This window comes from Myodes glareolus, chromosome X (assembly GCF_982192425.1).
Source record: "Myodes glareolus chromosome X, mMyoGla1.1, whole genome shotgun sequence".
Lineage (NCBI taxonomy): Eukaryota > Metazoa > Chordata > Mammalia > Rodentia > Cricetidae > Myodes > Myodes glareolus.
This window is the reverse complement of record NC_142053.1, coordinates 22132251-22158148: the sequence shown is the minus strand read 5'-3', so window position 1 is coordinate 22158148 and position 25898 is coordinate 22132251. Positions and strand designations below refer to the sequence as shown.

Here is a 25898-nt window from a genome sequence, read left to right as displayed (position 1 = left end):
TAAAGTATAATACATGTATGACAATGTCAAACTTGAAATCTATTCATTTTGTATAAATAGCTAAGAAAAGAACTTCCAGGCAGTGGTGGCACATGCTTTTTAATCCCAGCACTTGGGAGGCAGAGGCAGTTGGATCTCTGTGAGTCCAAGGACAGTCTGGCCTACAGAGCGGGTTTCAGGACAGTCAGGATTGTTATACAGAGAAACTGTCTTGAAAAAAAATTAATATATTTTTAAAAAGTCAATGAAAACAATCAGATTATTAAAAAGAAAAGAATGGTGTCAAATATAAGAAACCAGAAGAAGGCTTGTGGGAATACTGAAGTCTTCATAATTCCTGATCCCCTTTGTCTGCTGAAATAATTCTGGTCAGCAGAATAGGAAAGCACAGAAGACAAAAATGTCACCGCCAATTTTGTTCCTTCCCCTCAGAATTTCCTGAGTCCAAGAGGCTGAATTTGAAATATCAGAAATACATATTAATCAAAATAAAACTTAATATTGCTGTGAAATATTAATTTAAGGCACGAGAATGGAGTTTTGTGTTTTACACAGACCTGCACTAAAAAAATTCACACACTATCTCCTCCAAAGAAAACAGGAATTAACAATTACTGGTCATTAACATCCCTTAATATTAATGGACTCAACTCACCTATAAAAAGACTAATAGAATGGACATGAAAACATGTTTCATCCTTCTCCTGCATACAAGAAACATACCTCAACCTCAAAGACAGATATTTCCTCAGAATATAGGATTGGGAAAAAAATTTCCAATCAAATGGACCTAAGAAACAGGTAGGTGTAGCAATCCTAAGATCTAGCAAAATAGACTTCAAACTAAAGGTAATCAAAATAGATGGAAAAGGACATTTCATATTCATCACAGAAAAAATCAAGATGAAGTCTCAATCCTGAATATCTATACCCCCAATACAAGAGCACCCACATTTGTAAAAGAAACATTACTAAAGCTTAAATCGCACATCAAACCCCATATACTAATAGAGGAAGACTTCAACATCCCACTCTCGCCAATGGACAGGTCAGCCAGAGAGAAACAAAACAGAGAAACAAGGGAACAATCAGATGTTATGACTCAAGTGGGATTAACAGACATCTACAGAACATTTCACCTAAACACAAAAGAATATACCTTCTTCTCAGCACCTCATGGAACTTTCTCTAAAATCGACCACATACTTGGTTATAAAGCAAATCTCAAGAGATACCAAAAAAAAAATGGAATAAATCATTGTATCTTTTTGGATCACCATGGCTTAAAGTTAGAATTCAACAACAATACAAATTCTCATAGAGCTTCAAAAACTTCTTTCTGCCATAGTAGGAGACAGTTGGATACAAAGGAGACCTAATAATTTCTAAATGACTATTGTTCTGCCCTGTTGAAATGCATCTTGTTCATCAAAGTAAGGTAAGAGCATGGAAATCTAACAGATGCGGAATTAGTCTCTTATTGCAATCAGACCAAAAAGAGAGAGAAAAATATGAAACTGTTATTTACCACTGTATGAATATTTAACCTAAATGTTATTTTTGATGCTAATGATCAGAAATGTACTTTTCCCTAAATAGTAAAACCTTTTACTGTTACTTGGAATACTTAAAAACACTTGTAGATTATGACTGTACTTATGGTTACAGCAAAAATGTTTTAAAAGTTAGCTCAAGAGCCAGTAATATAGTTCAATGGGTAAAGGCCTTTACCACCATACTTGATGACCTCAATTCCATCCCTGAGACCCACATGGTAGGGGAACAACTCCCTCAAATTGTTACCCAACCTCCACATGGACACCATGGCATATAGGCCCTTCCCCACAAATATAGAATTTTTAAAAGTAAACAATACTAGCACAACCTAATAGGAAAGGCAGGTCAGGCCTCCATTTGCAAACAGCCCTTGCTATCCTAACATGTTTGAATCTACTGCAGAAAATAACTCACTACAATGCAAAACTCTAAGAACACTGCAAAACTCACACTGAAGGGTCTCCATCATCCACCTCCTCAAGAAGAAAATAATGACCAGTTTTTATTTTTTCCACTGTTTTTTTCCCTCTGTACTTGCTTTTAGTCTGTTTTTCCTTGCGGCTATATCTTCATTCTATGGACTCTTTCATATCTTGCCTCCCCTTTTATCCTTACCTGACTCACCCGTTTTATTACTTACTAACGTTGTCATCTTTCTATAATTTATTTTGCATTTGTTGAGTCAGTGTTTCATGTAGCCCACACTACCCTTGAACACACAACCAAAGACGGCTTTGAACAGAATTCTGCATGCACCACCACGCCTGGTTTTATGTAGTGCTAGAGAATGCTAAAAATCAAATCCTGGTTTTCACACATGCTAGGCAAGCATTCTATCAATTAAGGTATACCACAGCTCCATTACTTAATACTTTAAACCCTATTAATTCCTAGTTATCATATGACTATCTTAGCACCTATCTTTTCTATCCTTATTGTAGTTGCTACTTCCAAATGTTTTCTACTATATGTAAATACTCATTTGCTTTTGAGTTGTTTATGCAATCTGTTTTGTCTCCTGAATGGTAGTCAGGGTAGAAACCTCAAGAGACTACTGCTGCTCAAAGAAAGACCCAGTACTCATTTGGAAGAGATGTTTGACAACAGACACACAAAAGTAAAAATAAAAAAGCAGTATGACTCCTCTAAAGTTCCCCAAATCTTGAATATCATATTTAAAGATAATGTAATAGTTGAAATAAAAGATGAAAAATTCAAATTTAATAAATGGTCAACTTTCTCAAAAAGAAGTTAATATGCATAATCAGAAGGTTACTTTAGTACTTAGAAAATAAACTCACCAAAGATATTAAAATTCTGAAATAGAAAGTGAAAATATTTAGAAATGTAGAGGTCGTTGCTTTTAGGCCTTTTCACGAAGATCAGGGGTAGAAATGAAGACGTTAATAAATCAAAAATTTAAATCTCTGGGAAAGTCACCAACAGATTAGAACAGGCAGAAGAGAGAACATAAGAAATTATAACAGATACAAATTATAAACTGAAGGAATTGCAGAACCTCAAAGACTTGATCTATACTAAAGCACAGTGCATCTGGATTACCAAGGCAGTACTTTGAGGCTAGAAACCATATGTAAACAGAATGTCTAATAGATTTTAAATTTTTGAAAGGAAAACTCTTATACAATAGCCTGCCTTCCTCTACTTGTTTTTTAATATGTTTTAAGTGGTTTATGTAGTATGTAACTTTGTGCTATGTTTACTTATCAGGATTCCAAAGGAAATAGTCGAAAATCAGTAAGAGTACAAGTTCATGTAAATATATTGAAAGCCCAGGTCTAAGCATTATCAAAGGCAAATTTCAAGATGTTTTGATAAACAAAGAAATTTGGAACTGATGTCTTATTGTGCATAGTAATGTTTCAAGGGAAAGAAATGGTATTTTATTGTGAAAACCTGAAGAAGGCACAGAAGACTCTTTCTTGTCTATTAGAGAAAAAATTCTAAAGATTAGAATCAATGGCTTCTCTGTCTGCCCACTACCACCATAGCTGGTATCATAATGAGATGTGATGGATTTAATAGGAATAAATCAAGAATGGAACCGCAAGCCAGTACGGGTGGCACACACTTTTAATCTCAGCACTGGGGAAGCAGGGACAGGCACTCTGTGAGTTCAAGGCCAGCCTGGTCTACAGAGTGAGTTCCTAGGCAGCCAGGACTATTACACAGAGAAACCCTATCTCAGAAAAAAATAGAACCTGTAAAAGATGAAATACAGCACAGGTAAGGAACATGGTGCTCAATAAAATGAGCCCCACAATCTTAGGAATATATTCCCTGAATATTAGGCAAAAACTTCAAAAAGACATGTCAAAAGAAACTTAGGTACTATACAGGATAGATCCAGGGAATCCAGTATACAACTACTAGAAAGACTGTAAATGACATAAGAAAATGAAAGAAAGAGAATATACAGTTTTGAATGTAGAGTTCTGCTGTGGAACAACGGTCTTGTACCCTGTCACTTATATTGTATGGCTTTAATAAAATACTGGCTGACTGGCCAGTAGCCACGCAGGAAGCACAGGTGTGGCAATGGTGACCAAGCAGGAAGTGTGTGTGGGGGGGGGAAATGACCAGAACAGGAGAGTTCTGGGAAGAGGAAAGAGGCAGTCTGCAGTTATCACCCAGACACAGAGAAAGCAAGATGAGGATGCCTCATTGATAAAAGGTACCAAGCCATGTGGCTAATACAGACAAGATTAATGGGCTAATGTAAAACATAAGAATTAATTAATAAGAAGCCTGAACTACTAGGCCAATCAGTTTATAATTAATATAGACCTCTCTGTGTTTCTTTGGGACTGAATGGCTGCGGGACTGGGGGGAACAGAAACCTCTATCAACAGAGTTCTATGTCAAATATCAGGCCCAAATAAAAAATATATTCAGCCAACAATTCAGAAGCTTAGTCTTACACATGAGCCTAACAATTTACTCCAAAATTGAAATTACTAAAAAATTAAAACTGTACTTATAGTGACCTTTAAAAATGAAAAATCAAAAGTATATTCTACATGAGGCAGAACTGGAAGGAACAAGGGAAGGACAGAAGTACTAAACTAATGCCCCTGTCATACTCAGAGTCTTTACCTAGGACCAGATAGAGGTTGGAACACAGTGGCTTAAGTTGCTAAGGTAGGTAGTAGAATAATTAAATAACATATTTTGGCAGAAGAAATGACATGACATCATTGTGCTATTATCATGGACAATAATAAATAACCTAAGTAAAAGCTAGGTAACAGTTAATGAGACAATATACATATCCAGGGAAGTAATAACAATAACTAAAATCAGGTCAGAGGATGGCTGAGAAAAGAAAGTCATGAGCGAAATGGCTGTTAATCTTCATCATTAATCTATTGTATATTTCAAATCTCTCTTTTATATACTATGTTAGAAAATCCTAGGTCCACCAATTTGTTAAATATGTCTAAATAGAATTCCCTCTCTTACTACTAAGGTCTCCAGGAAACCCACTATCCAACAGGCCCTCCCCAGCATAGTGTTTCTGTATTTTCCTGGGTATCTTTAGGATGTGGTCTTTGCAAGTACTTGCTCTTGCCATGTCAAGTTTTTATAGCTTGTCTAATAAAATTTCTTCCCCTTCAACATCTAATTACTCTAATTTTCCAGTTGATCTGACATGCTCAATGTGAATTATATAAATTTCTCATATGAATGTTAGAATGTTGATGATTTGATTTATCTTTCATACTTTCTAAATCCAGCTCATTTTCCTTCACTGAAAATTGTGTTTGGGTGTTATTTAATCATTATGAACTGACATATGTAAGCTCCAGGGTGACTATAAAGCCATTTTCAGTCTAATAATTTTTGAATGTCTTTATTTCATGCTGATAAAATTCTCCTTGTTAGAAGAAAAGCTCCCAGAATTAATATACTTATTTGGATATTTTGGCATAAACTTGAGGCTTTGGTTATAATAATTTTCAATATAAAATTAAATCATTGTCGATTAAAAACTAAACATACACCTCAACATAGGCAAATGAATATTTGAATGCTGAATAAATGGCTAGGGACAATTTTCTAAGAGCTTCTGAAATGTTTTCCATGGAGTCTTATAATAACACTTTAAGTATGATTTATTTGGAAGAATTTGTGTGCAATTCCATTTTGCCCCCGAAGGACTAAACCGACCATTTTTTCCTTTACCAAATGAAACACAGGGCAATTTGGTGTGGCAGTGACCTCACTGCAATGAATGGAACATCTCCATGACTTTACATGCCTACTAGAAGCTTTTGTTCCCTTTGCAACCATACTTTCTCCTGTTTCAGATCACAGAGCTACCTTATCATCTGTCTGGCATCGTGCAGTCTCTTCACTGCTTAGAACACGACTTGAGTACCAGAAGGGTCTCTGGGGACTGTGCCACTGGAACACTCAGACTGTAACTGGGTAAGCTGGTGGTGTGTGCCCACACTTGTAGTACGTGAATGCTGTGGTAGGTCTATTATCTGCACCCAAGAACTGGAGATCAGGCTAGGCTATACACAGTGATATTTCATCTCAAAAAAGAAAAGTAGGAACACTCTCATTTTATGTTATAACTAGATGGGAAGGTAAATAAATGTTATCTGTCTGCTTAGTAAAAAACCGGTACTAACTTTCAAATCGGCCTTCTGGATATTCATTTTTATACCTATATATCAGTACAGCTTTGATTTGCAAGGTTTGTTCGTCTGCTTGTTTTGCAGTGGATAGCAATTACACCACAGGCTCTTGACTGGTCAAATTGCTGAGAATAAGTTATACTAGAATTATCAGCCATAAACTGATTATCTATAACATCACTCCACAGCTCAGGAACCATGGCGGAAGAGAGGTTAGAAAGAATGTAAGGGCTGGGAAGAAGAGGAGGACTATTGTGGAATACCATGTGCAGGGAATGACATGCTCAGTACTCTCATGAACTCACAGCAGCTGGGATGATCTGCAAAAGAGAGGGTAAACTAGCATTTTACGATAGGTGGGGGAGGAGTTTCCAAAGTATCACGCCCCCTTAAAGAGCTACTGGAAGTTAATTGTTGCAGGGCAAAGTAAAGACACTTTATTCCATGGCGAAGCTTACAATCCCTCATTCATATTCCTGTAAGTAACCTTAATTAGACTCATCAGGTCACAAAAATAAATAAGGCCAACAACTAGCAAGTGGGACTTGATAAAAATAGAAAGCTTTTGCACACCTAAAAGAAAAAAAGTCTATTAGATGAAGAAGGTCACAGAATGGGAGATAATCTTTGCAGCTATACATCCGACATAGGATTAATACCCAGAATATATAAAGAAGTTAACCAACAAAGAGTTAAAAATTTTCCAGAAAATAGGTCTTGGATCTAAATAGAGTTCGCAAATAAAAATGGACAATACATACATTAAAAACATTCATTGTTCCTAGCTTAGGAAAATGCAAATCAAAACAACTTTTGAGAGTTCATCTCACCCCAATCAGAATGACAAAGATGAACAAAACAACCAGCAATAAATCCTAGTGAGGACGTGGGGAAAAGGGAACCCGCATTCACTGTTGGCGGGGTTGCAAACAGATCCAGACACTCTAAGTATAGAAAATCTCCCATATGACCCAGATATTCCCTGGCATGAGCCCAAAGGACTCAGTGTCCAACTCCACAGTCATGTTCTTCACTGATATAGCCAATAGCTAGGAAATGGAAACAATCTAAATGTTTTTCAGCCGATGAATGGGTAATAAAAATGTGACACAAATGCACTATGGAATACTATCCAAATGTAAATAAAAATGAAATCATGAAATTCATGGGTAAATGTATGGAATTTAAAGAGATCATATTGAATGAGGTGGCCCAGACCCAGAAAGACAAATGCTGTATGTTCTCTCTTACCTGAATACTTAGCTTGCAGTAACTACAGAAATCAGGAAAGTAAAATGGGGCCATTTTCAGGATAGGGGTTTGAGGAGCAATAGAGGGGAATGGTGTTGTATAAGAAATCTGAGTTCCCAAATGGGAAAGGGGGGTTTCCCTAGGTAGGAGGGGGAAAGTAAAACAGAAGGGAGAAGGATAGTAAAGAGGAATGTCAGGATACAGGTAACCTGACTGGGGAAGTGTCCTTCACTGCTAACACAAGGGCTGGGCTGGGCGGAACAGAATATCCTGTAAGTGTCCTGTAAAAAAACAAAAACAAAAACAAAAAAACCTTCTGTTTTGAAGTGAGAGAAGGACTGGGCATGCATCTCAGGTGACAGTACATTTGAGCAAGTCTCGAGCACTAGGTTCCAACCACAGCACTGCATCAACTGGGCATTATGGCAAATACTTGTGGTCCTAGCACTAAGGAAGCAGAGGCAGCAAAATTAGAAGTTCAAGTTCCTCCTTGACCACCAGGTATGTAGCAAGTTTGAAGTCAGTTTGTGACATAAAAGAAAAAGTTATGAAGGAAGAAGAATGGACAAGAGAAGGAGGAAGAAGGAGGGAAAAGAAAAAAAAAAAGAACCCTGAAAAAAGAAGTTGAGACTAACATTATGTTTCATATTGTGTTGTAAATGCACTTGACTTTCAAGTTCGAACCTTTGGTGAGAATTTTGCATCAGATCTTAAAGATTTTATTAATTTTAAAGAGGTCATAAATTTGAAAGAAAGTGGGGAAGGGTATATGGGAAGGTTTGGAGGAAGGAGAGGGACTAAATGTTTTAATTAAAATATAATCTAAAAAATAAAAATAATTAACGTAAGGAAAAAAGATTTCAGTTTTTAATTTGTGTGTGTTCATGCAAGCACATGTGCACACATGGACATATCTGCCCATGTGAGTTCAAGTGCATACAGAGGACAGAAACATGAGGCATTAGTGAAACTGGAGTTACAGGTGGTTGTGAGCCAACTGACATGGGTGCTGGGAACCAAACTGTGGCCCTCTGCAAGACTAGTATGTGCTCCTAACTGTGACTGCTTCTCTTCTTTTAAAGAAGTTTTTTTTTTTTTAAAGGAACAAGTAACTCTCAATTTTATCAAATCTAAAGAGTTTTTTTAATGACATTTGCAGAAAGTTTCTATCCTACGTATCACCACTTTAGTCTTTTCACCAATCTGAATGTGCAAAAGTTAAAGGAATCTTACTGGCCCATCTGGCTAACCTCCCATTCTCTTGAAAAGACACCTTCTCACAGCACATTGAATAGCCCATGAATAAAACTGGCCTGAATTGGACAATTAGAACAGACAGCCTACTTGGTTCATAACTATTCACACACTGCTTTACAAAATGATTTTGAATACAGTCTTTGGAAAAACAACTTTAAACATTATGTTGTTTGGTTTTCACAGAATCCTTTCAAAACTAGAATTAATAATTCAAAGGGAAAGAGTGTCAAAGAAGCTGCAATTAGCATGGGTGATATTTTATTGCAAGTATTACAGCAATCAGTGTATAATAATATTTAAACTAATTACAGCTTTTAGTGAAAAATCGGATGGGAAACTATTTTTTAAATAGAAATCTGATAACTTATTCACAAAGTAAGCACTGACTTTCCAATTTATTCTCATTGATTTTAATACAGAAGCTAAATAATGAGTTACTAAAAGTCCTCACCTATTCTATAAAAATGATAGAACAAATGCTTATTTGTAAGTTAATGAAGGACTGATGCCAATCCAAAGCTTTTCAGGGGATCCTTAGAAATAATATGCTTCTCCCAAAGATATCAAATAGTCCTATTTCTTTCCTGTCTCAGAGACCAAGTCTCCCAACTTCACAGAAAATATGTTTGAGACCGTTGCTTTGTGTCTATGGCTAATATTAACATTGCAGAGTGTTGATGTAAAAACACTAGGTCCAGATCCATCCCTCAAAAGTATTGCTTACTACTCTATACCTTCTAATTTTGTTTATAGAACATGATTATTAGATGTACATGGAAGTTCCTCAACTACTAAACTCAAACTGGATTCAACTATGACTCCCCTTTTTATCTCTAGACTTCAAGTCTAACCCTAATCCGTTTCTGAAAATAGGTACTTAAAACTCTACAAATCTTTAAATTCTAGATAGATGCCTAAGTCTTATTAGCAGATGAATTTCCCAAGCAGCACATACCTATTACTCTAAGTAACGATAGCATTAGCCACCACCTAATCCTTAACACGTCTTCCCAAATAGTGTCCTAGTTATAGTATAAGGTGGCAGGTTCTTGACCTAGTGCCCCTCTCTAGTTTTCTGACTATCGATAAATAATAAAGTCACTATGATTCTTTCCATTCCGTCATATGAAACTTGAGTTACTTTTCTGTCCCTGGTAGTTTATTCTCGAGTTTCATGTTCTCTGGAGAGAAAAGGTGTATGACAAGATGGAACTAACGATAATTAGCAGGAGACAAGACCACTGTCAGCTGAACCACAATCTGCAGCCTTGTTCACCAAATTTCCATTTCTTCATTCACAGTAGGCCTCCTCTTAAGGGTATGAGAGTAAGGACTAATAGGAATTAGGAGAGTATTGGGAAACCCTGGAATGTGGCCTTAACTTGTTGTATAAGGTGTTTCATATAAAAGAGAACATAGTCTACAAGAGTTAGTTCTAGAACAGACTCCAAAGCTGCAGAAAAACCCTGTCTCAAAAAAATCAATCAATAAATAAATAAAAATAAAAGAGAACATAATTGTTCATTTCTAAACATTAGCCATAGTGTTTTTTAACACAAATATACCTTTATCCTTTATGTGTGCCCCCCCCCATTTTCAGAGTATTCCAGAAGAGTATGCTAAGGACTGTGGAAGTATCAAACATAAATATATGCAGGTGCAATGTACATTTTAGAAGATCTGTAAGAAAAACCTGAGACGTTTGAATAAAGTAGCTGGCTCATTTACATATTTAGGAAAGCACCTGTTACATGCCACAGCAAGTATCTTACAAAATAAAGTTAGCCTTGAGCTATATGGACTAGCATCTCTGATCAAATATTTCTATTATCAGTTCCTCTTGGAAGAAGTAACAAAATTTAATGAAAATGAGTCTTTAACACAAAACATTTTAAGAAAATTAAGATTTGTAACCTAAGTCTTTATTCTTTTAGATCCTAAAAGTCTAAAAGCAAAAAAAAAACCCAAAAAAACAAAAAAACAATTTTCTGGTCATAATTTCAGTATGTCTACTATATTTGCAGGACAAAAGCAAACAAAGAACATCAATATACTGTCAGTTCGCATGGCTATGTATGACTAATATCTACAATATCTATACTGTGTTGCAGGATAGCTTTTTGGTAACCTGACATATACTAGGGTCATCTGGGAAGGAGGGACCTCAGGTAAGAAAATGCCTTCATCAGATTAACCTGCTGGCAAGCCTGTGAGGGCAGTTTCTTGAATTGATGATTGATGTGGGAGGGTCCAGACCATTGTGGTCAGTGGTCTTGAGTATTAGAAAGCACCCTGAGCAAGCACTGAAGAGCAAGCCAATAAGCAGCATTCTTCCACATTTTCTACTTCAGTTCTTGCCTCAACTTCCCTCAGAGACTGGACTGGAACCTTCAAGATGCTAAGAAAAATGACAATTCTGGCTGCAGCACCAGACTCAGAGGATTAATTTCACTTCTATTTAGGGCCCCCCTCATGTTACAGTGGAGGCCCTAAATAGAAGAGGTGCTGACAATGTCCCAAATGGCAACCCGGAATCAGCTCAGGCTGGACTCTGACCAGGTAAACAGAAGGATTGCCATTAGGTAAACAAAAATGAAACTCAGCCAGTGTTCCTCCGAGATCTCCTGAGTCAGGTTTGTGTTTCTCAGGGAAAGTCATTTCTTTCCTTATCTGTTCCCAATGGTCAACTTCCTCAATGCAAAGGTCATCTAGATCCTGATTAACCCATTCTGAAACAGATAGGAATCGCCATGCTAAGTCCCAGGCTATTCTGAATGACCACTGTCCTGCCTCTACCTGTCCCCATAAAACTAACAGACTTTTCATGCTGGCAGCTCTTCTCTGTACCCCAGATACAGTCCAACAGTTTGATTCCCTGAATAAACTTTTATTTCGACCCACTAAGTGGTGGGTCTAGGTTAGTGCTTTCACCATGCCCTTGCTCACATCTGGTACTGAATCCAAGGAGGAACACTTGGGCCCTCCAAAGTTCAGTCTCTCCAAATAGAACCAAACTGCCAACTTGGCCCTCCTGGGCACGGATCATTTGCCTCTGCTGGCTTGTGTCACCCACACTATATTTCACTCCAAATTTCGAGTCCATCTTTTCAACCACTTATACTGCTCTATCCACTCATCTTTTCCTTGTATACTTAAGGTTATGTCAGAGCTATCAAGTCTCTGGCTCTCTTGATGAAGCTGCTCTGGTATAGCAGATACAGCCAACCTCCCCACACCTCTTTGAGTGCCCTATCAAGTGCATTCTGCATGCCTGTCCATGTGATCCCAGACAACTCTCTGACAAGTTTGAGTTCCCCGGGATTGAGACTCTGTTCTATGTCAAGTACCATTTACTGTGTCGCCCTTCCTGTACTTTTATTCCTATCCCCTTATAGCCATATGATCTGTAACCCCTACTTCACACAGGTATGCTATTAAAATCCTCCTTCTGGTGAAACTTAAATTCATGGCTCCTAATACCTGAACTTGGAAGAAAAATATCTTTCCTCCTACTTCCTTCTTTGCGCTGCTCTTGGGAATTCTTTACTGCTGCCTTTTCTTCAAAGGCATCTCCCTTCCTCTAACAAATCACAGGCTCTTGCCACTCAAAACTGGACTCTTCAACTCCCCTTGCCTGTCTCCTTCAATCACTTTCTCTCTTTGGAGTCAGAGATACCCAAGCCTTGTTGCTTTACTTTCTACTAAAACATGGCTTTGCCTAAATACAAGCTTGACAATCAGTCTAATGGCCAGAAAATGAAAAACTCAATTTCCAGATTCTCAGATTGTGACAAGTTCTGTCACTGTACAAGCAGATGATCTAAAAACCCCTTACCTCTAATCCTTTCTGTTCTGTTCTTGTCCCTCCCTTTGATCACTAGGTTCAGTATTACAGATATTCAAATGTATTTTGGATCAGGATAGTATTGTTAAATTGTTATGCTTTGCCATATTAAAAAGCTGGCTCTAGGGATGGGATTTAGCCTGCCCACTTTAGCCTCAAGCATGTTTGGCTTAAAGTTTCCTCCAAAGCCTCTGTCTGGGGTCAAGCTGGTAACCTGGCTCTTTGACAAGGAAAGTGAGAACCACAAGATACCCTAGGAAAAAATACCATGTACTTTAGAGCTAAGCAATAAACTATTTTCAACAAAGGTTACTATTTTTAAAATTTTATTATTATTATCTTTTTGGTTTTTTGATACAGGGTTTCTCTATGTAACAGCCCTGGCTGTCCTAGAACTTGCTTTGTAGACTAGGCTGGCCTTGAACTCACAGAAATCTGCCTGCCCCTTTGCCTCTCCTCCTGAGTGCTGGCATTAAAGGTCTGTGCTACCATACCTGGCTTGAGGTTACTATTTCTTATCTCATGACAAGATTTGTTTGGAGGCAACACTAGGCTCTATGGTATTTTAAATAAGGATGAGTTTTTGTATAACTATTTTTGTTCTAAGGGCAAAAGTAACAGATCAGAAAAAAGTCATGTACATAATTTATAGAAAATAGGACTTATAAACAACATACATCTCATGATTAAGGTTTATGAAATTCTAATGTTACAAAACTAACTCAAGCTAGCAAAAACTAACTTAAAGGCACATGTCTAATCAGTTATGTCTTTCTTAACTTTGTTAAGCTTTACCTATTTGGAAAAACTGAGTGATTTAAAAAAAAACCTGATATTATGTAAAATTACACTATAATAGGATCAGGAAAATAAGGTTCTCAGTCTCTCCATAGACAGTATTTTTGGTTTAAAGTTTATTATGATACTAAAGGATCTTTAGTTCAAAATTATAAAATTCAAAGCTGAAACTTAATTTTATAAAAGTTACTAACTTACTGTAAACTGTTAAAGATAATGAAGACATCCCAGTTAACGGTCACCTTATCAGTGGTCAAATTCATTAGTGTGCTCGGAATCATGCTTGTAGTCACACTAAGTACAAATGACACTCATTGACAGGAACAAGCTTGTTTATATCTCTCATTATATAATCTTATGTATATGTTGTCAAAGCCTGAAGTAAGTATGTATAGCCTGAAGTAAGTAAATAAAAACAAGTAAAGTCCTTTTAATGTAAAATAATCTTTCAAATCAAATATATTTTTTTAAAGAAAATTAAGAGACTAAATAATGGCCCCCAAAGCCCTCATAGAGGTCTGCTGAACATGGTATTGAAGGTGATTAATGGAAGGGAGGAGCAGGAAAGAGTGGAAAGGGATCCCCCAAATAGGCAAAAATACCAGCTTCTGGTGGCAGCCCTGATTTACCCAAACAGTCTGAACAGGCCAAAGCCCCATGCTAAATCTTAGGCTATTCTGGTCCACATCTCTCCTCCTATCTTTCTTCCACATCTCTCCACTTATCTGTCCTCCAAAAACTACCAAGGCTTTTCCTGCTGGCCACCGCTCTCCGCACCAGTCTCCAAATGAGACAGCCCAGCAGTGTGATCCCCTGAAGAAAGGTTTTTTTCCACACACAGTGGTTTAGCTCAGTGGCTTCACTGTTCTCTTGCTTACCCTGCTCAGCAACTCAGCGTCTAAAGCGGAAATTGTATTTCCCGCCTCACATTTCTTTCTCTGTATGGCTAAACTTTCTCTGCTCTGCTCACCGACTTTTCCTGTGGATTCTTGAACTTATTCTATCTTAGAAAGTCATAATAAGTTGTGCTCACTTAAGATTTTCTAAATTTTATTTAAGTTGTAATGTTTTCTTTCCTTCACCAATGCTGGAGTTGGTTGTGGGGATATAGCTGTCTTTGAGTCATTTCTATTCTTCTAAGTAACCCCTCACCCATAATCCTATAAGTAATTCTCAAAAAATTGGTTTACCAATATGGACTTTGGTGGTGTCTGTACTTTTATCTGTCATCAAATCCCTATCTGTAGTGAGCAGACGTCCGTTCAAGTCTCCCCAGGTATAGCATCACACAAAACAAAACATATACCCTGAAGTTTCAAAAAACACTTAAGAAAAACAGTTACTATCCCCATTCTGCTCCAGTGATTCTTCTCTCCCCACTTCCAGATTCTTAGCTACAAAATCTCCACCTTGAAGTCATTGAGTGACTGAGTCCTGTGCCCTGATCACACTGAGGTCAGAACTCTAGATGCCACCTCTCTGGATTAAATAAAGTATGTTCTAGCTGATTGAGATTATTTAAATTCTCATTTTATTTCTTCCTACAAACCTAATCCTTACTTATTCTGACACTTTATAGTTTTCTCATTTCATGATTATAAGACTTCTGTAACAATGAACATGTAGCACACTCCAACGAGAATATAGAAATCACAGGTACTGGAGTGTTAGGGATAACTAAAGCTAAAATTCTAGGCAGAAAAAAACAGGATAGGCAAAAATCCTAAGATGAAAAGTTTTGAGTAATTAGATTGATTTAGTCAAATGACCTACATTTATACTAACCAGGTAGCTAAGGAAATATTTTGGTTGGAACCTTGAAAAAGCTTTGCTGAGGGGGGGGGCTCCTTCCACTCCTTCAGCCAATAGCCTTTAAGATACCAGTCCACTTGGGCATGGTCTCTTTTGCTTTAAAAAGCAGCAGTAGCCCTGCTCTTGTTTTCTTGCTTCTGGCTCCTGCTTCCGGCTGCTAGACTCTGTTCCTGTACACTCAGAGAACTGTTATCTAGGACAGTGATCTGTAAGTTTCCCCTTAAATAAATAACTCTTTTATTAATCATAATTCCAAACCGGTGTGGGATTATTTTGTGACTTACGCCTTCAGAACTTGACCTCACTGAGATGGGATTTCCTGATGTCTTGATGGCCTGCATCGTTTTAAGAAAAAATGCAGCTTTAATTAAAATATCTTCTTCCCTGCTCCCATATCCGTCCTTCCTCCATTTCAACCATCCCACTTCCCCAAGCTCTCCCCAACCCTTCCCTTCTCCCTTCTCTCTCCTCCTCTCCCCTTCCCTCCACCCCGCCCTCACCCCTATGCTCCCAACTTTTGCCTGACGATCTTGTCTGCTTCCAGTTTCCAGTAGGATCTATATTATGTTTTTCTTTGGATTCACCTTATTAGCTTTTCTAGGAATGCAAACTATAGGCTCAATGTCCTTTGTTTGTGGCTAGAATCCACTAATGAGTGAGTACATAGCATATTTATATTTTTGGGTTTGGGTTATCTCACTCAGGATGTTTTCTATTTCCATCCATTTGCATGCAAAATTCAAGATGTCATTGTTTTTTTACCACTGAGTAGAGCCATTTTGGGGTTGGCAAGAGGTTTGGCTCTGGAGGGGTTCCCAGGAGTCCACGGGGATGACCCCAGCTAGGACCCTGGGCAGTGGAGGAGAGGGTGCCTGAACTGGCCTTGTCCTGTAGTCAGACTGATGACTATTTCGAATATCACCATAGAACCTTTGTCTGGCGACAGATGGAGATGGAGATAGAGACAGAGACCCACATCAGAGCACTGGACTGAGCTCCTGAGGTCCAGTTCAAGAGCAGAAGGAGGGAGAATATGAGTAAGGAAGTCAGGACTGCAAGGGGTTGGTCCACCCACTGAGACAGTGTGCCTGATCTAATGGGAGTTCACCAAAGCCAGCTGGACTGGAGCTGAACGTGCATGTGATCAAACTGGACACTCTGAATGTGGCTGACAATTGGGGCCTACTGAGAAGCCAATGATAATGGCACTGGGATTTGTCTCTATTGCATGTACTGTCTTTTTGGGATCCTACTCTATTTGGATGCACACCTTCCTAGGCCTGGATAGAGGAGGGAGGGCCTTGGACTTCCCACAGGACAGGGTACCCTCTCTTAGGACTGGAGGGGGAGGGGGGAGGGTGAATCAGGGAGCAGGAGGGAAATGGGAAGGGGGAGGAAGTGGAAAGTTTGAATGATATTATTTATAAAGCAATAAAAAATAAAGAAAAAAGAAAAACCTGAAGTCAGAGAAAAAGCAGCCAAAAAAAGAAAAAAATGCAGCTTTGCTGTATATACATTTATATTAAACAAGTACCTCTCATAATCTATACTTTTAGATGTGATTTTAATAAACATTCACATAAGCTTTCAAATATTCACCTCTAATTATTTTATCAATCAAAATATGTTTATTACAATGCTTCTCCTCCACAGTTCTCATATAATCTTACTTTTTTAAGAATCTTGAGACAGACACTCAGCACAGGTGGAAACAGTGAAGTGAGAACTGTTGGAAAGAGACAAAACTTAGGTAAGAAAAAAATCATTCTGAGTAGCAGGTCACAGATGCCCCTTTGTGCATTATAAATCCTCACCACATTTTTAAATGACGGTATCAGCAGGTACTTCTTGCCCTTCATTATCTAGTGGAGATATTAATGACTACATTAACAGGACCTCCAAGCTAACTATGAGGAAAAAAACTCAAATGAAAGCACCTAAGTCTGCTGTTTAGGAATGAAGCAGCATAAGGCTTTCTGAAGACACCTGTGTCTATTTGGAGTCTTCTATTTTACGTGTACAACCTCAGGAACTTGACAAACTTAGCCATGATGTGCCAACCTTATCAGCTACTCGTAGGCCTGGCGCACAACTTTTTAAATTATACGCTCCAAAGAAACAAAGAATGCTTTTGCCCCTTTCAAAGCCTCAACTAGACATGTTCCACCCATAAGAGGTAGCAAATTCCCAGAGTCAAACTCAGACACTAAGAATATAATGTGAACTAGGCAAAATAAACTTCTTTCCACAAGTTTGCATTCTCATAGAAAGACCTTGGCTGACTCTGCAATCAAGCTTCACAAAAAAGGGCAAAGTTCCTCAGTCTTTTATTATTATTATATTATATTATTATTAATAATTTATAAAAATTTCCACTTCCTCCTCTCCTCCCAATACCCTCCCACTACCCCCAAGGTTCCTCAGTCTTTTTCCTGCTTCTAAACATGCTGTTCCCAAAATCATACAACTTATCTGCATACATTACACAACTTTTAAAATTCCACACAACACAATGCTCTTTAGATCAGTTGCCTTAACCAAAAAAGAAAAATAAATAAAATAGAATCTTCTAAGTTCAATGAGTTACTATGCTTTTCCCTAAATATCTATAGAACATTAATTAGAGTTTAGAAATAAGAAATGAAGTCGGGCTGGGCAGTGGTGGCGCACGCCTTTAATCGCAGCACTCGGAAGGCAGAGGCAGGCGGATCTTTGTGTATTTGAGGCCCATCTGGTCTACAAGAGCTAGTTTCAGGACAGGCTCCAAAGCTACAGAGAAAGCCTATCTCGAAAAAAAAAAAGAAAAGAAAAGAAAAAAAGAAATGAAGTCAGACACTTGAATGAGTAAGTATAAATTTTAATTTATAAAAGTGTATCATCTTCTTAGAACTAATATGGATATTTCATAAAAACATTATTTGGAGTAACACCAAAATATTCAGAGTGGTCATGACTAGATGTCTGAAGTGTAAACAATTTAAAATGGATTCAATGCTGGTCAGAACTCACTCAAATGAACCAATGGTGTCTCTTCCTATATCTGTATTCGGCTATGTCATGGTAATTGTCTGAAATCACGCAGTGTGAGAGCACTTACATCTGGGGAACTGGAAAAATCCCACATATCTGATTTTTCCTTTCCTATAGGAAAGCCAATTGTTTTTTAAATTATTACTTTTTATAGTCTCTAGACTTTCCTCGTAAGCACATATTGCAATTATAATTTGGAGGTTATTTTTAAAGGAAAAATTGAGCCTATTAACTTCTGTGTAAATAATACCCTTCCCTAAAGTACGATGAAAAAGCCCTTTCTCCTCCATAAGAGAGCCATTATCCATAGGCTTGGCCTAAAATTACCTACGCAATCTAAACTCTGGTACTCATATAAACAAGCAGCATGAAAACACATTTCATCTAAGTAAGGGTTTCAGGGAGAAAACACACACCATGGATTAGCACATTAAAATTTCAAATCATTGGGAACCACTTACAAAGCAGACCACGGTTCTGTGGAAAGGGAAAGGTCTGAATTGCTTGGTGTCTAGGAGCCACACTGTACCCCCCAAGTTTCACTATTCCTATGCTGTCCAAATTCTGAGGCTATCACCCAAGGAGAGATGAACCATTTCATATTCTTCAACCTTATGACTATTTTTGAATGCTAATACTTAACATAATTACCCACTAAGCTACTCTCAAGTTTTTCTCCAGAATCTCCCAATGAAGAGATATAAGGTAACTGTGCAGTAAGTACAGAAACTTCATTTAAAAAGAGACAATACCCCAGCTATTAGTTATGGATGGGTAAATAAGTTAGCACTGATACCATACCACTTCATGAAGGAACAAGATGATGTCTTCCGTCTTCCTTTGGCATCAGGTATATATGTGGAAAACACACATACATACACACATACATACATACACACATAGAGAGAACATGCGAACAAATTGAATGAGTAAGTTTTTAAAAAGAATTTTGATTAAGTTATTGTATTCTTAGCCAGAAAATTGAAAGTAAAAATAAAATCAAGTTCAAACACAGAACCTCTATACACCTGGGGAAAAAAAACTCAAACAGTAAGTTGAGTTTAAAAAAACATACACACACAAAGTACTTACCAATCAAGCCGTAGGCTTTGCCACTGTATGAAACAGAGACTGGCCTAAAGAGGGAGAAGAAAAAGCATTTGTTATGTAGAGTAAACATTCAGTGAAATCTACTTGACACTGATGTTTTTTGTCATATTCAACCAAATCCATTCATCCCTCTGTGTTCCTTTTACGTGAAATGGGAGACACGGGAGAGGAATGCGGATACTTTAGCATTCAGATTGCAAATCCTTCCCACAGATGCCTGAATTCATTGACAATTTTTAACAAAAGCTTAAGATGTAGAAATGTATGTTAGAAACTAGCTGACTTGCCAGACTATTCAAAAACCCTACAGTGAAAATAAGCTAAATGACTTTTAGACTCCCAGAATGCCTTACAATATCAGCAACATCTGCAAAAGAAATGGAAGGGTCAAGGTCTGCAGAACTGGCCTATTTGCTACTTACATTGCTTGTATATGCTACCTGGACATCTATACCAAATATACGCTGTGAGTGGGATAGACCAATAAGCTCCCATGTCTGCTATCTGTTGCATAGGTTCTGTATCTCTACTCACTCCCATCTCAGAAATAGAAGTGGTTTCATATTATCTTCAACATCACATTATAATACCCAAGAAGAGCTACCTGAGCAGCACTCCCCCACTCTCCTGATTGATGCTTGCAGCTTCGTTTACAGTCCACTCCAGGCAGTTCTTCCACTGTCACCTAGCTTTCCAAAAACAAACAAACAAACAAAAGAAATTTTTTAAATTTAAACCTCAAAGCCCATTCTTGAGAAATAAGAACAATATGGTGTTAATGTGTCTCAGTGGCAGTCACAGAACACAAGAAGGTAAGTAGTTACTGGAAAAGGATGCCTCTGCCTAATTAAAGGAATAGGTCGTAGGATGAGAGATGGCTCACAGTCCTTACAGAGGACCAGAATTCAGTTCTCAGCACCCACATCAGGCTGCTCACAATCAACTGTTAATTCCAGCTCCTGGGCATCCAACTACTCTTCTCACCTCCATGGGCACCTCCGCACATGTGCACATAAACAAAACTAAATCTTAGGGGCTCAAAAGAATAGGTTGTATGGAATAACTCAGCAACTCTGTAGCAGTGACTCTGTCACTGTGTGCATTTTGGATCTCTGGAGACCCAAGAAAAGAGTTTTTAACATCCTTTTAGTGATGGTACAGGAAAGAGTTCAGAGCTCTGAATTTCTTTAAGCCATCTTAAAAACAGGTTCCTATTCTGCCTTCCCTTTACACACCTGTAAGCAGGCCATGAAAGTGGTTTTTCACCATATTTTAAAGAAGGTTCTGCACTAACCTGTAAGAACATTCACGTGTGAACAGGTAGTCAAACATTACCTGGCTGGGACACTGGCGCTCTTTCCCAGAGGAACTTCTGAAAGTGGATGGATGGGGAGACAGGAGGCAATCATGCAGAGAAAAAGAGGATATAAGGTAAACAGCACATTCTATGTCTGACTATATAATCAAAATTACTACACAGATTTTTGACACTCCCTTCAAAATGAACCATAGTTCATACTGAATTCATCAAGAAATTATTAAATATTACCTAGTAGGCCATGTCCATTAATTTCTAGCAGGAAAATGTCAAGTTTACTTATCAAGAACGCGATGAAAAACTCATACAGGATTATGAACAACAACCTCTGAAATGGGAAACTGAGCTGTTAACCAGATTATACAAGATCACATCATTATATTAGTGGAAACAATCAGCAACACAGTAAATCAGAAAAGCAGACAAGACAAAAAACTTACATGATTTAGGGAAATTCTATAGATTATTCTAACCATTAAATAATAATATTACCATGTGAATACTAAAATTAGAGTTTCAGGGAATTAAGAAAGGGCCAAACTTCAGACCTTCTAATACTGTCTTTTGAGAATGAAATGTGGAAAATATCACCTATAGGACTCTAGGGGTCAAAGGGACACAGCCAAAGTCCACTTAAGCCTGATACCTGAACACAAGGGCCACAGCTCTTCCTCAGGTCTAGTGCTCTGCTTGAAAAGTTAGGATTTGCAAGGCTAATGTCCCATTTCCTAAACCCTTTATACCTTTTATAAACAAAAGCAAAAAGAAATTTTAAGCCTACCAACAATTTATCATTCTGATTTAAAATCTGGGTGGAGAATACCTGAAAACCAAAGACAGCAGTAAAGGCTGGCAAAATGGCTCAGCAGGAAGTACCACTTGTCACCAAGCCTGCCAACCTGCACTTCATCCTGGGGGGCCCTACATAGTAGGAGGGAGCTACTCCCACAAATTGTCCTCTGACCTCTTACACATGCCATGGCGCGCACACACACACACACACACACACACACACACACACACACACACAAACATTTTTAAAGGGTTCAGTTAAGAGACTTAGCTACAAAAACAACATACATAATTCAACTCCAAATCAAGAATAAAACATGTAGCTGGGCATGGTGACACACACTTTCAACTCCAGCACTCCACTCAGAAGAGGCAGGATGAATCCCTGTGAGTTAAAGATAATCCTGTTTACATAGCAAGTTACAGACCCGTCAGGGCTACAAAGTGTGGCACACTACATGCCAAGAATCTCAGTCCCAAAGAGACCAACCTGGGCTATATATCTATCAAAACTGCTTCTTTTAAAAACGGGGGTGACAAAAACCAATGACTCTGAACAAAACATAATCTGAAAATGTTGTTAAATTTAATTTAATTATGTTAAGCCTACAATTCCATATGCTGACTTTAAAAGCTAATGTCAAATGCTTAAAAGAATTGAGAACGATATGATTTCTCTCTATCTTGATGTGAATATATAACCCGTGTCATGCAACAGAGGCATGCATATAAACAGGTCGTATTGCAAATCTAAAATAGCTGTACTGGGTCAGGGGCAGCAGCATGCATCTACAGCGTGCAATCGTGATATTCAGAATCTGCAGGAGGATCCTTTCAGCCCACGTATTTGGGACCATTATGAGGCACAGAATGAGAGCCTGACTAAAACTAATAAACACAAAATAATATAAAATGCCTGCATTTGTGACATCATTTAAAGCATTCCTGCCCGATTACCATGTATTCAAAGGGGCATGTGTGCTCTGACCAGTCTTTATTTGTAAACAGAAAATTTCTATGTCTTTATTTTTCTCATGAAAAATCTTGAAATGAGGACCTCCATTAGAATTTTTAAATTAATACACAACTGCACTACAAAATATTTAACTTCAATTCTACACAGAAATGTCTGGGAGAGGTGATACACACCTAAAATTCCAGCACCTAAGATGTAGAAGCAGGAGAATCAGAAATTTAAGGTCAGCCTCAGTTACATAGTGAGGTTGAGGTTAGTTGAAACTTCATTAGGTCCTATTCTCAAACAGAAAACCAAAAACTAACCAATCAAAAAGACCAATTACACAAGACTTCCAAATGTACTTTACTGCCCTAACCTATCAAATATTCACACGTTTCTTTTCTGAAACATCAAGTTGACTTTTGCCAGATGGTAAAAGCACTTGTCCTGCAAACTTAGCAACCTAAGTTACATTCCCATCTCCCACAGTTGGAGAAGTTAAATGACCTTGAGAGTTGTCCTGACTTCCACACGTGCTATGTGCACCTACATACGAATGCATACATGCACACATACACATACAAACAATAAAAACATAGTTTATGTAAATGCCTCACATATTGCTAAGTAAACACCCATCAGACTAGTGGTACAACTGAATTATAAAATTCTACCACTAAAATATAAATTAATAGAACAGAAATTTTTCTGTTTTTTAAAATCACTGTACAAGAAGACTGATGACAAAATTAAACCACAAAGTGGCATTAACAAATGAGAGAGACTTACGAAATTCACAGAAAGACAACTAGCTATCACTTATTAAGTATCCTAAATTTTAGATCAATCCCTCAGAGTATGATTTTTTTTTCTTCTTTCCTGTTTGAAAATATGCCAGGGCTGTTACACAGAGAAACCGTGTCTCAAAACATAAAAAATGACCCCACAAAATAGCAAAAAAGAAAAGAAAAGAAGAGCAGCAACCTAAGATCCTGCTCAACCAAGTCGATTCCCTCTCACCTTTTCTGATTTTTAAAATGATGCTTGGTTATTGAGGCCAGACAGAGCGCAAACTTGTGACATTACACTGTTCCCTCTTCACCCTGCACATGCGTCTTAGTAACCAAGAAAACAAGCGTATCACTGGATTTTCCCACTTTTAATTTGAAAATGCTATCAAACTACAAAACCATACACAAGAGGATCCAAAAGCAATAATTAACCAAATAAAATAAATTAGGTTGTAAAGGTCAGAGCCTAACAATGCAGCCCAATTTAACAGAGTCTCAAAGCACACCACCTTATAAGCCAACCTTATCTTTAAAATAAATTCTTTACTTTTACTTGTATGGGTGTTTCACCTGCTTGTCTATATATACCATGCATTTAGTACCCACAGGGGCCTGAAGGGGATGGGCAATTCCTTGGGACTGGAGTTACAGCCAGTTTGTGTACCCCATACCTTCAGTACCCATCAGAGGCCAGAAGAGGGCAACATATCCCTCGGGACTGAAGTTATGGCCAGTTGTTAGCCACTCTATGGGTGCTGGGAATCAAACCTGGGTTCTTCTACGAGCAGTCAGCAGTGCTTAATCTGAGACACCCTCTACCCCGCACCATCTACATACTTTATTATAAATATTTTTGTAGTTCAGGCTGGCTTTGCACTCACCATGGAGGCAAAAACGCCCTTAAAACCTGTTTCTTTTGCCAGCACCTTTCAAAGACTGGGATTCTGGGCATTCCCGCTTTAACCATTAGGAGCTCAACCTAATGGCTAGTCTGTCTCCTAGCCATTTTAAAAAAAATTAGTAAAGAGGCAGTGGTGGCACATAACTTTAACCCCAGCAACCGGGAGGCAGAGGCAGGCGGATCTCTGAGTTTGAGGCCAGCCTGGTCTATAGGGTGAGTTACAATACAGCCAAGAACACAGAGAACCCTTTCTCAGAAAAAAAGGTGTGGGGGGGGTGGCGGCTACACAGAGAAACCCTATCTCAAAAAAAAAAAAAATTGAGTAAAGTGGGTTTCATTATATTTTCTCACATATAAACTCTTAAAAAATAGAGATATATTACTATTCTCCTACATAACTGAACTTTTAGTATCACCAAAGTATATTATTCAAGGTAGACATTTATAAAGCACATATTAAGCCTAGCGGTGCTGGCGTACACCTTTAGTCCCAGCACTCGGGAGGTGGAAGCAGGTGGATCTCTGTGAATTTGAGACCAGCCTCGTCTATAGAGCTAGTTTCACGACAGCTAGGGTTGTTAAACAGAAAAACCTTGTCTCGAAAAACTAATAATAATAATAATAAAATAAATAAGCGCATACTACATATGACTAAAAGATAAACATTATATATAAATTATATGTACAAAATATAACCTCTAAGAATTAAAATAAACCTTAAAACTGCTTCTAGACGCCGCTCCTATCAAGGCTTCCTGGTCAGTTGACGGTTGACGGTTGACGTTCCGGTCCTGACCACGCTCCGGCGCTCCTGACCACGCTCCAGCGCTCCTGGCCTCGGCACTCCCAGCTCACCCTCCTGGAAGCTTCTCCAACTCAAGGTTCCCCTTCACCACTCCTTGTAACCTTTCTGTCAGCTTGCTGTCCCATGTTTGCCTCAGGGGCTTACTACCCCCACAGCTTTCTGGAACAAACAGTGTCCCCGAAACCCACACTCCAAAAGCGAAGACGAAAGAGGGGACTCGCTGCTTATGAGTCCGCTTTTATAGGGAGTTTATGGCCCCACCTCCCTAGATCTAGATTGGTTGTGGCTAAGATGATTGACAGGGATAATGTCTACTCACATGTTCTCTTTAACTAGAGAACCTGCTTAATATAGATACTTACTCCTCATTGGTGAAAAGTGTTTGCATTTAAATCCATCTGACTGCTGCCGCTACAAGAATTGTGGGAAAAGGAAAGTGAAACCCACAGTGAGGTAGTTCATGTTTCACACACTGATTGGTCCCCGCCAAATTAAAAAAACCCCACTAGGCGCCTTCTCGAGATGACATCATGTTATTGCCTTTTATGGAGAGTTCTTTCCCGCCATTTCTGCCTTTAGCCGTTACAATTGCGTCAGATGCCTGACTCCTTTCCCCCTTTTCTGCCTTAGCTGTTACTATCACACCAGATGTCTGGCCGTGACTGGTTTTGGGGGGGGGTGGCAGGAGTGCTGAGGGACACGTAATGGAGCTTGAGACCACTGGAAAAAAGATCCCTAGACTCATTACAGATTATAATTACCAAACTTAATAAAAGTGCTCACATGGCCACAGACTCTAAGCCAAATCAGAGGCATGCCTTACCTAAGCGGGTGGAGGAAAGGTTGTGGGGGGGAGTTTGGTATTTTTTTTTTCCGAGATGTGGTTTCTCTGTAGCTTTGGAGTCTGTCCTGAAGTTGCTCTGTTGGCCAGGCTGGCCTCAAACTCACAGAGATTCACTTGTCTCTGCCCCCTGAGTGCTGGAATTAAAGGCATGGTTTTTAAAAAT

The 25898-nt window shown here is 38.3% G+C and overlaps 1 protein-coding gene across 3 annotated transcripts in view; it reads right to left on the bottom strand.

Annotated features, from left to right (window-relative positions):
* The window catches only part of Usp26 (ubiquitin specific peptidase 26), a 48832-nt gene extending 23744 nt beyond the window's left edge, over positions 1–25088 (bottom strand). For 2 of the 3 annotated variants that reach the window (XM_085684431.2, XM_085684432.2), the window contains exons 1-6: positions 24803–25088; positions 20662–20698; positions 19931–20015; positions 19309–19352; positions 16857–16912; positions 15471–15521 (exon numbers count right to left, since the gene is read on the bottom strand). The gene's annotated coding sequence lies outside the window, so the exon portion shown is untranslated. The remainder of the gene's footprint in view (positions 1–15470; positions 15522–16856; positions 16913–19308; positions 19353–19930; positions 20016–20661; positions 20699–24802) is intronic. The other variant, XM_048450288.3, reaches the window with a different exon arrangement.
* Positions 25089–25898: the final 810 nt, after the last annotated feature.